This window comes from Eumetopias jubatus, unplaced genomic scaffold, assembly GCF_037043125.1.
Source record: "Eumetopias jubatus isolate StellerSeaLion01/CBP00866 unplaced genomic scaffold, mEumJub1_p1.0 scaffold_3, whole genome shotgun sequence".
Classification (NCBI taxonomy): Eukaryota; Metazoa; Chordata; class Mammalia; order Carnivora; family Otariidae; genus Eumetopias; species Eumetopias jubatus.
Window position 1 is genome coordinate 36432824 of NW_028274809.1, and position 13850 is coordinate 36446673.

Below are 13850 nucleotides of genomic sequence, written 5' to 3' on the forward strand. Positions count from 1 at the left end.
TGATCATCTTAGTTTTTTTGGCATTGATAACTCTGGTATTCTCTCTAAGTCCCTAAAGTGGGGTTCTCAGAGTGCAGAGATGTTTGATCCTAACTTATCCAAACTTCAGTACAGGATTTATAAGCTTTCAGTTTTCTAAATTTATTTATTGCTTTTAGGCCTGCAGCTTCTGCACTTTACAATCAGCTTTTAATTAAATACAAAAAAAATGGATGCATTTTACAAAACTTTTGTATCTTTGAAAATTGCTCTGTAGTTTTAGGGTAGTCCATTCAGTAAAAAAAAACAAAACAAAACAAAACAACAACAAAAATCTCAGTGTTTTTGTGATCAATTCATTTTATCTATTTAATTAAATATTAAAATTGCATCATTATTTCCGTGTGTATTGTACAGCACTGGCGAGCCCAGCCCATTGTGAGCTTGTGTGGCTTCACTCTGAAGCATAGCCCATTGTTCTTTCATGGCAAAGAATTGACAAAACAAATAACATAAAAATATCCCCCAAACCTTGAAAAATGAAAAAAAAATTGACCTAATGGAATGATTGTTACTGTATTTAAGCTGAAATGATTGAATTGTACAATTTATGATAATGTGTTATAACCAAAGGAGAGACATATGTAACTTCCAGGTCTTGTTTTATATATTAATTTTCTATATTATTATTCTTACTTAATGTTGGTATATGTGCCACAGATTTTTGCAACTTTTGTTATGAGTCCCTCTAAATATAATTCCTAGGAATTGTCAGTCAGAGTCTCCATTTATTCAGATAAGAAAACTATGAAAGATTAAGCAATATATACAAAGTTACAAATATGGTGACCGAGGACATGGGATTTAATATCCAAGCCCTTGACTCTGATTCTGTAAGCAGATCATCACTGTTTAAAAAATGTTTAAGTATTTAAATTAGATTTTAATTCTACCAAGAAAGCAACCCACCTGAAACCAGAGGTCAAGAATGTTTTCCCAGGGCAGGTAGTAACCCCATGGATCATTATGAGTCCAAGCGCTGTCTGAATCCGAGCGCTTGGCCTGTCGGGTGCAGTAATAACAGCTGAATTGTCGAGTCCACTGCTTTCAAAGCAGTGTGATAAAGGATGATTCATTTCCTTTCTCTGACGACTTTCTTTCTTGTGTAAGGGATTCAAGATTTGATCCCGAGCAAATTGCATACTGGGCACCATTGCTTTTATTTTATGCTATGTGCCTAAATGAAATAAAAGAATCCCTCCTCCTCCCCCCCATAAACTTTTCATGCCATTTTAGGGATTTTTTTTTCTGAATGTAAAGGTCATTGTATCCCACTGCTTGCATCCTGGTGTGCCAGCTTCCTGTTTGACAGGGCTATCCATCTCAGTTAGCACGGTTGCTCAACACGCCGTGAGCTCACATGTGGAGCACAGAGCACTAAGTGGCCAAGATTTGATTCTTGGCACATGCTCAGGGAAGGGGCTCTCAGGAAATTTGCACTAGGGAGCCACACTGTTCCATTTAGTGATGTGGACTGAGAGTTCTACCCACCAGGGTGAGATAGATACAGTAGCAAGGGATATGGTCTACAGTGGAGGATTAAACAGGAGAAAAGTCAAAAGCAAATACTTGCTTCCCCAAAGTTTTTGAAAACCATGGTTAAAAAATACTGAATGTTACACTTTTAAAAAGTTGAATCAACATTCTGAAGGTACTCTAGATCACAGTTAATACTTTATTTTGTAGGTAAACAAAGGTTTTGGTACTAGGTCCTGTACTGTAATCTTAGAGGGGAAAAAATGCAGTTTGCTTAGTTTTAAATTAGGCTGCTGATCTCTGTTTTGGGTACATGGAAAAACTTGGAATTGTTTATTTTGAAATGAATGTATTAGATCTTTGTTGTCATTTAGATCATCAAACATAGGCAATTCGCTGCATGTTTATTATAGACCAAACAGAATGCATGATAAGACTGGTCATTTGTGTGCTGGACAAGCAGCAGCAGAGTGAGAGAAAGCTAGAAAAGGAGGTAGAACAAAATATGACTGCATATTCCAAGTCTGAGTTTGTATGGTTCTGATTTTCTGTTTTGTTTTGATTTTGTCTGTTCATTGGTTAGGTAATTCCCCCAAGTTGGGGAAGTCATTGGGTGACCTAGCAAATCCATTTGCAGCAGAGAAACTGAGCGTTTCTGAACTTCTTCCTACGTTGGGAAACTTGGACAGAACTAAACTGCAAGGAGAGTGGGTTGCTTGAGCCTATATTTATTTATTTGTTTGTTTGTTTGTTTATAAAAGATTTATTTCTTTATTCTAGAGAGGGAGAGCACGTGAATGGGGTTGGGGGAGGGACAGTGGGAGAGGGGGGAGGGAGGAAATCCTAAGCAGGCTCCGTGTTCAGAGTGGAGCCTGACTCAGGGCTTGGTCTCACGACCCTGAGATCATGACCTGAGCTAAAATCAAGAGTTGGGTGCTTAACTTACTGAGCCACCCTCGCACCCTGAGCCTATTTTAAAAATTAAGGCTCTTGAAACATGATTTTTTTTATTTTGACATGCCCAGAAAAGAGTTTGGAGGGTATTGAAATTGCCTTGAAAAGAGAAAATACATTAGCAATGTCATTATTTTGGAGTGATACTCAGGTCCTAATGACAAGATAGTGCACCCATGCTTTTGTGAGTGTGGGATAGTCAATTTCTTTTTTGAGAGGACATTCCCTCCAAGTGAGCTTAAGAGACTTTATTAAGAAAGAATATTTGCTTCTAAAGGATGAAGAAATTCCACTAAAATGGAGGTCAGGGATTTCCAACACTCTCCCCCCTCCCCTTTGATAGTAACCTTTATTTGAAGCCACATATTGGGACTCCAGAGAAGATAAGGGCAAAAAATACTGTCATAAGTGATGGGCATGGTGCTTCTAACCGAGCCAAGCCCTCCATTTGCCAGGACACACACCATTAACTCTCTGTGATTCTCAAGGACGAGAGATCCAGGATACATTTGACCTGCTGTTTTACATATGCAAAAAGTCAAAAGATAACCAGGCGTTTTGCTTTTCCTAGAGTAGGCAGTCTAAGAGATAATGAGTAGCAAGCACATTTTATGATGGACCAAGAGTCCGTATCTTTGAATCAAAAGTCTTCCTGGTTTTGAAAGAGGAATGCTAACCTAGGAAATTGCTATGTAGCAACCCTACCCACTCCCCCAAATTAAACTTGGTCATTCCCTTTCTTCTTTCTTCTTTTCTTTTCATCCTTTCAGTTCTGCTCCATACAGCTTTTGGTAATAACTATGGATCTCTCCACGTTATTGAGAGAGTTCTTTATCCTACTGATTAAGTAGCTATTCATAGGTGCTAACGTAGATGGTGGATTTGGGGAGGTGGCGGTGATGGCAACGTGAGTCCTCACTGTGTACAATTGACTAAATTTGTAAGTGGGCATCTTATTTCTCCTCTGCTTCCTATAAATTTTAAAGTAACTTGTAGAATTTTATTTATATATATTTTTGAGGCATAATTGACATAAACATATTAGTTTTAGATATATAACATAATGATTTGATATTTGTGTATATTGTGAAATAGTCACCCCAATAAGTCTAGTTAACATCCATCACCACACATAGTTGCAGAATTTTTTTTCCTTATCATGAGAACTTTTAAGATTTACTCTCTTAGCAACTTTCAAACATACAATACAGTATTATTAACCATAATCCCCATACTGTCTATTATATCCCGAGGACTTATTTATTTTATAACTGGAAGCTTGCACCTTTTGACTCCCTCACCTATTTTGCCCACCCTCACCCCCACCTCTGGCAACCACCCATCTATTCTCTGTACCTATGAAGCTTGGTTTTTTTTTAATTTAATTTTTTCTTTTAAGATTCCACTTAGAAGTGAGATCATAGGGTATTTGTCTTCTCTGTTTGACTTACTTCACTTAGCATAATGCCCTCAAGTTCCATCTGTGTTGTCACAAATGACAAGATTTCTTTCTTTTTTTATGGCTCAGTAATATTTGTGTGTGTGCATGTGTGTGCCACATTTTCTTTATCCATTCATCCATTGATGGACACATAGATTGTTTCCATGTCTTGGCTTTATAAATAATGCTGCAGTGAACATGGCTGTTTATATCTTTTCAAGTTCGTTCTCTCTCTCTCTCTCTCTCTTTCGTGTTAGTATTACCTTTTCGGTAAATACCCAGAAGTAAAATATCTGGATCTATGGTAGTTCTATTTTTAATTTTTTTTTATGATTTATTATTTGAGAGAGTGAGAATGAGAGAGAGAGAGAGAGTACATGAGAGGGGAGAGGGTCAGAGGGAGAAGCAGGCTCCTTGCCAAGCAGGGAGCCTGATGCGGGACTCAATCCTGGGTCTCCGGGATCATGACCTGAGCCGAAGGCAGTTGCTTAACCAACTGAACCACCCAGGTGCCCTTATTTTTAATTTTTTGAGGAACCTCCATACTGTTTTTCACAGTGGCTGTACCAATTTACATTCCCACCAACAGTACATAAGTGTTCCCTTTTCTCCACATCCTTGCCAATACTTGTTATTTTTTGTCTTTTTGATACTATGCATTCTAACAGGTGTCAGGTGATATCTCATTGTGGTTTTGATTTGCATTTCCCTGATAAGTAGTGGTATTGAGCATCTTTTCATGTACCCGTTGGCCTGTATGATTTTGGAAAAATGCATGTTCAGGTTCTCTGTCCATTTTTCAATCAGATTGTTCATATTTTTGCTTTTAAGTTGTATGAGTTCTTTATGTATTTGGGATATTGGCCCCTTATCAGATATATGATTTGTAAATATTTTTTGTCATTTAGTAGGTTGCCTTTTCATTTTGTTAGTGGTTTCCTTTGCTGTGCAGAAGCTTTTTAGTTTGATGTAGCCTCACTCGTTTATTTTTGCTTTTGTTGCCTTTGCTTTTGGTGTCAGATCCAAAACATCATCTCCAAGACCTATGTCAGGGAGCTTACTGCATGTATTTTCTTCTAGGAGTTTTATGGTTTCAAGTTTTACATTCAAGTCTTTAATCCATTTTGAGTTAATTTTTGTGTGTGGTGTAAGGTAGTGGCCCAGTTTCATTCTTTTGCATGTAGCTGTCCAGTTTTCCCAACACCATTTATTGAAGACACTGTGCTTTTTCCAATGTATATTTTTAGCTTCTCTATTGTAAATTAATTAACCATATATGCATGGGTTTATTTCTGGTCTCTCTATTCTGTTCCAGTGATCTGTGTGTCTGTTTTTATGCCAGTGCCTTACTGTTTACTCTGCCTTTGTACTATAGTTTGAGATCAGGAACAGCTTTGTTCTTGTTTCTTAAGATTGTAAAATTTAGTTTTGACCAGAAAATTTTATTTAAAAACAAACATGCTGAGCAATAAATAAGCAAAAATTCTTTCTGGCTGGTTATTTTTGGGTTCATCAGTATATAAAAATTATGGAAGAGAAGGTGTATTAATTATCATTTTTTCTTGTTTATGTTGGAATAATTAAATTTACACAATCATTTAAAATGATATTTTTAAAAAGTGACGCAAAAGTACATTTAATACCATGTTATGTGAATCAAGAAGAGTGCCAGATACAGTCTCAATTATATAATATTATACATATATGCATAGAATAAAGACAAAGGAAATCTATTCAGATGTCATCAGTGTGGGTGGTGGGATTATCTGGTAGTGGGATTGTGTTCTTTTTCTAATCAGAAAGAATATATAAGTATGAAAGTCTACTTTCTCCATGAATTTTCTTAATAAGTGGGAATTTGATATTTCTACCTTATTACCAAATTTTGATAGGTAATTCACTTTGTCCCTAATGTATCCATAAGTGTAAAAACTCGTCCACGATACAGATGTACTTCTGTTGTTTTTTCAGTTTAAGATGAAAAAAAGAGTAAGTCGTTAATGAGTCCTGTGATGTATAAATAAACTAAGGGATTTCATAGAGTTTTAACAGTGCTAGGTAATATTAATTGAGCAGTTACAGTATAGCAGGCACTATTCTAAAAGATATACATGTACTGATTCATTTAAATATCACAACAGCTTTTTGAAGTAAGTTATATGTTCCCCCATTTCAGAGATGAAGAAACTGAGGCAAACAACGAAGGGAAGTAACTTTCCTGGGCACACAGGGCTATGGGTGGAAGAGCTGAGATCTGAAGCCCAGGGATCCAACTCCAGAGTCAGGGTTCTTAACCACAGGACTGTTCTGTGATAGCCATCATCAGTGGGAGTTGGGGTAGGAGTCAATTCTTATTTAATGTTTGCTTCTTACTCTTTGACATAAACCCTAAAAGGCAGGACTTTTAGAGTGGCTGCTTAACATAAGGATTCTAGCTAGCTAGCTAGCTATGAAAGAGTGTGAGCAGGTTGGCAGGGGGGCACAGAGGGAGAGGGAGAAAGAATCCCAATCCCAGTCTATGTGGGGCTCAATCTCACCACCCTGAGACCATGACCTGAGCTGAAATCAGTCAGATGCTCAACAGACTGAGCCACCCAGGCGCCCCAGGATTATATTTATTTGATAATGATTATATATATTCAGTACTGATAAATTATACATAGAGATACTTTTTCAAGGCAACTGAGACAGCCTTCAGTAAAAACAAACAAAAAAACAAATCTTACAGAATTGTTGTCTATTGAAGCCAATTCCTAAAACTAAATAGAAGGCCTATAGTAGGTTGAGTAATTCAAATATACTGTTCCTACTTACGAAGCCTAAATGATTCTTGATATGAAAATAAAAGCATATTCCTCAGCAATTCTGATTTTCAAATTAGTTAATTAAGCAGTATTAAATGCCTACCATGTTCCTGTCATTATTCTAGGCTCTGGGGATAAAGAACTGAAAAAAATCTTGCTTTCATGAAGCCTACATTTGGTAGTTCAATAACACAAGAAAAGTTTAGTATGTAGATTATTAGTTGATTTTTGATCCTCTGAGCTCAGAAATATTGAATACTGAGGTTCGGAGAATAGAAATGCATATAAAATCTGTTTACAAGTTTAGTGCTAATTTATAACTAAATGTTAATTTTATTCTTGAAAAATACTCAAGAATTACTCTTTTTAGTTTTTGGAAGTAGGTGACCAGTTGGAAAATATGGGTTAAAATTTCCAGAAAATTCTTGCTTTGCTTCATTAAAAGAAAGCTATTTATTTGCCACTCCGTCTACTGTTGTCTCCATTTTTAAAATAGGCTTGTTGTTGGCTTTTTTATTGGTGAAACTCTTGTGTTCTCAGAGACTCATTTTTTTTTAGAACAAAGGGTGGGACTTGTGATAGGCATTTAGTCAATGTTGGAAGATTGAACAGATGGATTGACGGTATTATTTATTACCCTGGAGAAATATATGCAGTTCTAAAAAGTGCCAGTTTACTGTCTTCAGTCGTTATATTTGGACTTATGAACTAGAAACTATTTTGTTCCCTCAAAACAGAGTGATACATAGGACAGTGTGAAGTCTATAGGAATTCAGTAACTGTTTGTTGACAGTGAAAACAGGTATTTTTAAGGTTCATTTTTACTAAACTTTATCCATGAAAATTTTTTTTCCTTGTATATCACTGTGAAGTTGGCTCCCATTCATGAATTAGCTGTTTTTATCAGAAGTAAAATATAATTTGACTCCTTAGTGATCAGCTTCACCATTTCCAGATTATTCCATGTCATCATCCCATGGGCAGTGATGTTTTGGTTCCACCCATGGGGGCAAAACACTTCAAATAATAACTTTTAGACTCAAAGAGCTATTTATTCAAAACATACAAGATTGCTGGGATCCAAATTCTTCTAATCAAAACAGAGAGGTATTTTGTCAGTGTTTATCTGGACCTCATCTTTTTGAAGGCATTCTACACAGGGAGAACAGTTTCAGTCTAGAACTAGAAACAGTGGTAAGAATAAATAGAATAAGACTTAAAACCAAAATAATAAGGATATTTTTAAAAGGAACGGCTTAATTTATTTATTAATTTATTTGTTCATTTATTATATACTTTTCAGGGAACTAGCTTTTTTTTTTTAAAGATTTTATTTATTTATTTGAGAGAGAGAGAATGAGAGATAGAGAGCACGAGAGGGAAGAGGGTCAGAGGGAGAAGCAGACTCCCCACTGAGCAGGGAGCCCGATGTGGGACTCGATCCCTGGACTCCAGGATCATGACCCGAGCCGAAGGCAGTCGCTTAACCAACTGAGTCACCCAGGCGCCCGGGAACTAGCTTTTTACAACATACTATTGGAAAGAACGTTACAAAGAAGCTACACTGGGGGTAAATTTTATCATTAGAAATGAATATACTTCCATTTTAGGTTATTCAGTGCTTGAAATGCTCTGTTCTTCATTTCTCCAAAATGTTTATTCTGGGAACATGCAACATATACAAAATAGAGAAACTAGTATAGTAAATACTCATAAACTTATCATGTAGAATCAACAATTAGCAATTCATGGTCAGTCTTGTTTCATCTCTGCCCTTACCCCCAGCTTACTTCTCTCCCACTTGATTATTTTAAAGTACATCCTAAACCTCATATTTTATCCACAAAATATTTACTAAGTATCTCTTGAAGATAACGACTATCTTAAAAATATAACCACAATACCAGCATGATTCTTAAAAAGCAGATAATTCCTTAATGTCCTGAAATATCTGATCAATGTTCAAAAATTTCCCATTTTATAATTTTCTTTTTTAGTGTGTTTTGTGTGTGTGTGTGTGTGTGTGTGTGTTTTACTCAAATCAGGAGCCATACAGATCGATATATTCCACTTGGTTGATCTGTCTCTCTCATTCTCTTAAATTTTTAAAAATTCTTTTCTAGGGGCGCCTGGGTGCCTTAGTCATTTAAGCATCTAACTTTTAATCTCAGCTAAGTTCAAGTCCTGCCTTGGGCTCCATGCTGGGCATGGAGCCTACTTAAAAAAAAAAAAAAAAAAAAAGATCTTTTCTAAATCTAATGTTTGCCATTTTAGTTCAGAATTATTTTTGTTTTGCTAAACTTAATGAAAATCTTAACCCTATAAATGGCTGCAAATATGACGATTTTAAATAAACAATTAGTAAGCTCAATCATAACCTTGTAATGGAATTCAGAAAAATCACACTTTTTTGGGGTGGGGGGAGGGAGGATGCTTAAAAGGCATATGTTTCTAAGAGCCCAAAGGTTTTTTTTTATGAAAGTTTGATATTCTCCCTACTGAAAATGTTTAAAATGATCTCTTGCCTTATATTGCTTTCCTGGTTTCTTTCTTTGGCTCTTTCTCTCCCTCACCCCCCCCCCCCCACTTTTCCTTCTTTAATTAAACTCTCATGTTTGGGAGACTCTCTCAGCAGTTTTTTCTTTATAAGGGCAATGTTGAAAAAAGGTGCATATTTAGAAATTTTAGGCCTTGGAGCAATCTTTTAACAAACAAACTACTTTTTTAAAAAATTCTGTGGCTCTCAAAAGAGAGCTAAAAAAGCTACCCAAAATTGCTGTTAACCATGTCTCACCCTCATTAGAGCTGGATGGGCCAAAATATAAAACAGTGGCTGTGCTGATATGAATCTCTAACAAACCCCCTATACTCTTCCCTCGTGTACTACATAAAATTAAATATTCATATATGCTTGTGTACATATGCTTATTAATCTGCACAGAGCAAAACCTGAAATACTACTTTTAAATGCCAATGGAAGAATAATGCCATTTTACTTCCTTGTCCAATATATATTTAAGGATGAGGGGCGCTTGGGTGGCACAGTCGGTTCAGTGTTTGATTCTTGGTTTCAGCTCAGGTTGTGATCTTGGGGTGGTGAAATCAAGCACCACGTGGGGCTCCGTGCTAAGCACAGTCTTCTTGATACTCTCCCTTTCCCTTTGCCCCTCCCCCAACTCGGGTGCGCAGTTTCTCTCAAATAAATAAATCTTTTTTAAAAAAGGATGAATGTCTAACATAAATGTTTGTAGTTCTGTATTCCTTATATTTGCTTATGTTGGCACAAATATGTGTTACTTAAAATATATAGATAATTATGGCTCACATGAAGGTCAGCTGATTGAATTACTGTCTGCATGTACATTTGTAGAGGATGAAGACCCTATCCAACTTGACATGCAGGATGCCTAGCAGTTGAGTAGGAAATACTTGATAAAAACTGTTAAGGGCAGTGAATTAAAAAAAAAATTAGTCTGATCTCTGACCTTTCAATTTCTACTTGAATGCCCATTTAAAAAAATCATATCAGTGAAGAGAATTCATTAAAAAGCTAGCTCATTATTTCTTCCATGATGAGGGAAGTGCTTAGCAATATTTTTAGTCAGCTGTTTGTTTGGGGCAATTGGCCATGGTGGCCATTAGCTTTGGTGCATTTTTAAAATTGCTTAAAATCTCTCTTTTTGGGAGTTAGGTGTGAATGTCTATAAGCTGGAGGGGACTAATCATCTAGTTCTATGTTTTGGCATCATGTAAAATGATCTAGGTTAAACAGATTGACCCACAGTGATATACAGCTTTTATTTAATAATTAAAGTATATCATTAAAAATATATAGCTTTGAGGAGTTATGAGTAGGAAACCTACAACCTAAAATTGGTGATACTGTGATACAATTTATATTGTGATTAATTTTTTATTCTATCCTTCTAAAGTATAACTGTCTTTTACCAATATATAGATTTTAAATGTAAGGTGGTCATTTACTGAAATCCCACGTCTTTCTGTACTTTAAGAAGATGTAGTACAGATTCCGTTCAAGAAATTCATTTAATAAAAAGCATATTCACTGAAACACTTATAAGTGCTACAATAGATTGTGCTATTACCTTTTGGGTAGATCTTTGATAGTTAAAGTTCTCCAATGATACAACTCTCAGTCTTGGTGCTATACCATCATATTTCAACTCTAGGAAGAGTCTGTTTTGATATTCGTGATAGACAACAAAAAATTCTTGGCCATACAGCATTTTGTAATATTAAAATGCTTTTTAAAAATTCCTTGCTTTTTTCTTTTTTTTTAATGGATAAGAGCTCTGTCATCTAAATCTTATATTTTCAGTTAATTCTTTGCAAAATTGTGAAATTTCAGAATCATAGGTCTTTCACTTCTTATATTAGTGTACATTTTACATTTGTACTTTGGATGGCCAAATTTTCTCAGATACAATCTTGTTGTATTTTAAAATTATTATGGCGGGGCGCCTGGGTGGCTCAGTTAGTTAAGCGACTGCCTTCGGCTCAGGTCATGATCCTGGAGTCCCGGGATCAAGTCCCGCATCGGGCTCCCTGCTCAGCAGGGAGTCTGCCTCTTCCCTCTTGTGCTCTCTATCTCTCATTCTCTCTCTCTCAAATAAATAAAAATAAAAAAATCTTTAAAAAAAAAACAAAATAAAATAAAAGCCAAAATCTGTGGGGAAACCTTGACGTATACCCTTTAAAAAAAAAAAAAAAATTATTATGGCATTTCAACTCAATAATTCATTCATCTGCATAGCATCAGTTAGTGGGCAGTTTATTTATCATTTATTTAGGTAGCTTGGCAGACAAAGTGGTGTCCTGAGATGTCAGGGACCTCTTTTATCTGCAGTGTGACCAGAGGGCAAGCTCAGCGGTGGTCATGGGAGGCAGGGATGAAACGCATCCTCCTGGTCTTTTGGTCACTCTTGGGCACCTTGGTTTGGTTTCCGAGGTGCAGGATAGATTTCACAGGATTGTGATGAGCATTTAAAACCCATCACTTTGAAATTCAGTGGGTTTTTTTTTTTCTTTTTCTTTATGGTAGCTTTGCAATCTGTAGAGTGAGTGCCATTTGCTCACTCAAAAACGGTAATTGGCAAAATTAATTGTGTGTCAATGAGAAACAACACAAAGGTTTTCCTCTGTCTTCCTCTTTTTCGTTTGAGGAAATACCACTCAGGACAGAACTGCAGATCTGCACTACTGTTTTACAAACTCGTTACTGGGGTTTGAAAAGATCGCTGCAGGCTATATGCAAATAGACAGTGCCCGAGGTTCCTCTCAGCTTCCCGGGCACATTCGACAGAGAAATAATCCGACATATTCTTTCTGTCAGTTTTGTAAATCAGAGAGTGAGATGCTGGAAAGCTAATAGCACAGGCAAACCTGTGTCCTCCATAATTTGGCCCTACAAAGTCGAATAATCTCCGAGGTAAAAGTTGGGCTTCCCACCCTGGGAGCGGATTAAGAGGGCAGTCTGTTCTTGATCCAAGGTGCTGAGCAGTTTACCAACTTCAGATGGTGGTTCCTGAGGATAGATGCTGCAGAGCCACAGCAATAAAGAACAATTTTAAATGTCTTGTTTTATTATTATGAATACAGTGATTCCTTGTGGGGTGGAGAAGAGACTTATTTGAAAGGGGGCCTGCTTTAGACACTCTGCAATGGAAAATATATCAGAATTATTTGGAAAATAAGCTCTTTATTAAGATCTTTAGTCTCTCTTATAAATTCTCTGGTTCTCTTGCACACTATCATGTTATTCATTCATTTAACAAATACTTTGTGCTGGACATTGTTCTAAGTGCTGGGGACACAGCAAAGAGCCAAACATAATGACCCTGTCCTCAAGGTACATTCCAGTAGGGGACATAAAAAAAATAAACCAGAAATATATAAAAATGTTAGGTAAAGGAGCGCCTGGGTGGCTTAGGTGTTCAGCGTCTGCCTTCGGCGCAGGTCATGGTCCCAGGGTCCTGGGATCGAGCCCCACATTGGGCTTCCTGCTCCACGGGAAGCCTGCTTCTCCCTCTCCCGCTCCCCCTGCTTGTGTTCCCTCTCTAGCTGTCTCTGTCTCTGTCAGTCAAATAAGTAAATAAAATCTTAAAAAAAAAGTTAGGTAAGACCTGACATTATATTATGCTATGTTGACCTTATTCTCCCCATCTTTTATTTTTATTATTTTTTTAAATTTAAATTTAATTAATTAACATATAATGTATTATTTGCTTCAGGGGTACAGGTCTGTGATTCCCCATCTTATCCATAAGGGAGTTTGGCAAATTCAGGCTTCTCCTTAGCCAGAACAAAACTGAAGATCTCAAATGGGGTTTGAGGATTAAAAATAAAATGGTGTAGGCACTTAAAAGGTTAAGTCTCAGTTTTCTGAAAATTTTACTTGTGTGGCCTCTTTCATTTTTGGAATAGGATAAATGTAATATTGTCAGAATTAGCTTATATTAAGCCATGGTTTAATTTTTTTAAGGGAAACTGGAATTTTTACATGATAGACATGTTATGAATATATTTAATAAAATTGATATTATTAATTAATATTAAGTACTAATATCTAGTACTTTTTATGTACCAGACACTGTTCTGGGTGCTACACATGTATTTACTCATTCAGTCCTTATAATAACCCCATAAAGTACATATTATTATTATTTTTTTAAGATTTTATTTATTTATTTGGGGGGGAGAGGGAGAGAGCACAAGCCGGGGGGAGGAGCAGAGGCAGAGGCAGAGGCAGAGGCAGGCACTATACTGAGCAGGGATCCTCATGCAGGACTCAATCCCAAGACCCTGAGATCATGACCTGAGCCAAAGGCAGACCCTTAACCGGCTGAACTACCTAGGTGCCACAAGTACATAATATTATTGTCTACATTTTATCAATGAGGAAACTGAGACACTCTGAGGTAATGAGGTAACTTTAGCTCAGAGAGGGAAAAAGCTTGGCTGACACCAAAAACTACTGGCTCCAGAGAATGTGTACTTAACCAGTATCCCATTCAGTGGCATTATATTTCCAGTCTGTGAACTTAGTCTACAATTCAAACTGATAGTGACTGTATTTTACAGGCATGAACCAAAGATTGACATTTTGGAATTGGTAA

At 36.5% G+C, this 13850-nt stretch overlaps 1 protein-coding gene across 1 annotated transcript in view; it reads left to right on the forward strand.

Moving 5' to 3' along the window:
- SATB2 (SATB homeobox 2) overlaps positions 1-13850 on the forward strand; it is a 185229-nt gene that overhangs the window by 26046 nt on the left and 145333 nt on the right. The window lies entirely within an intron of this gene.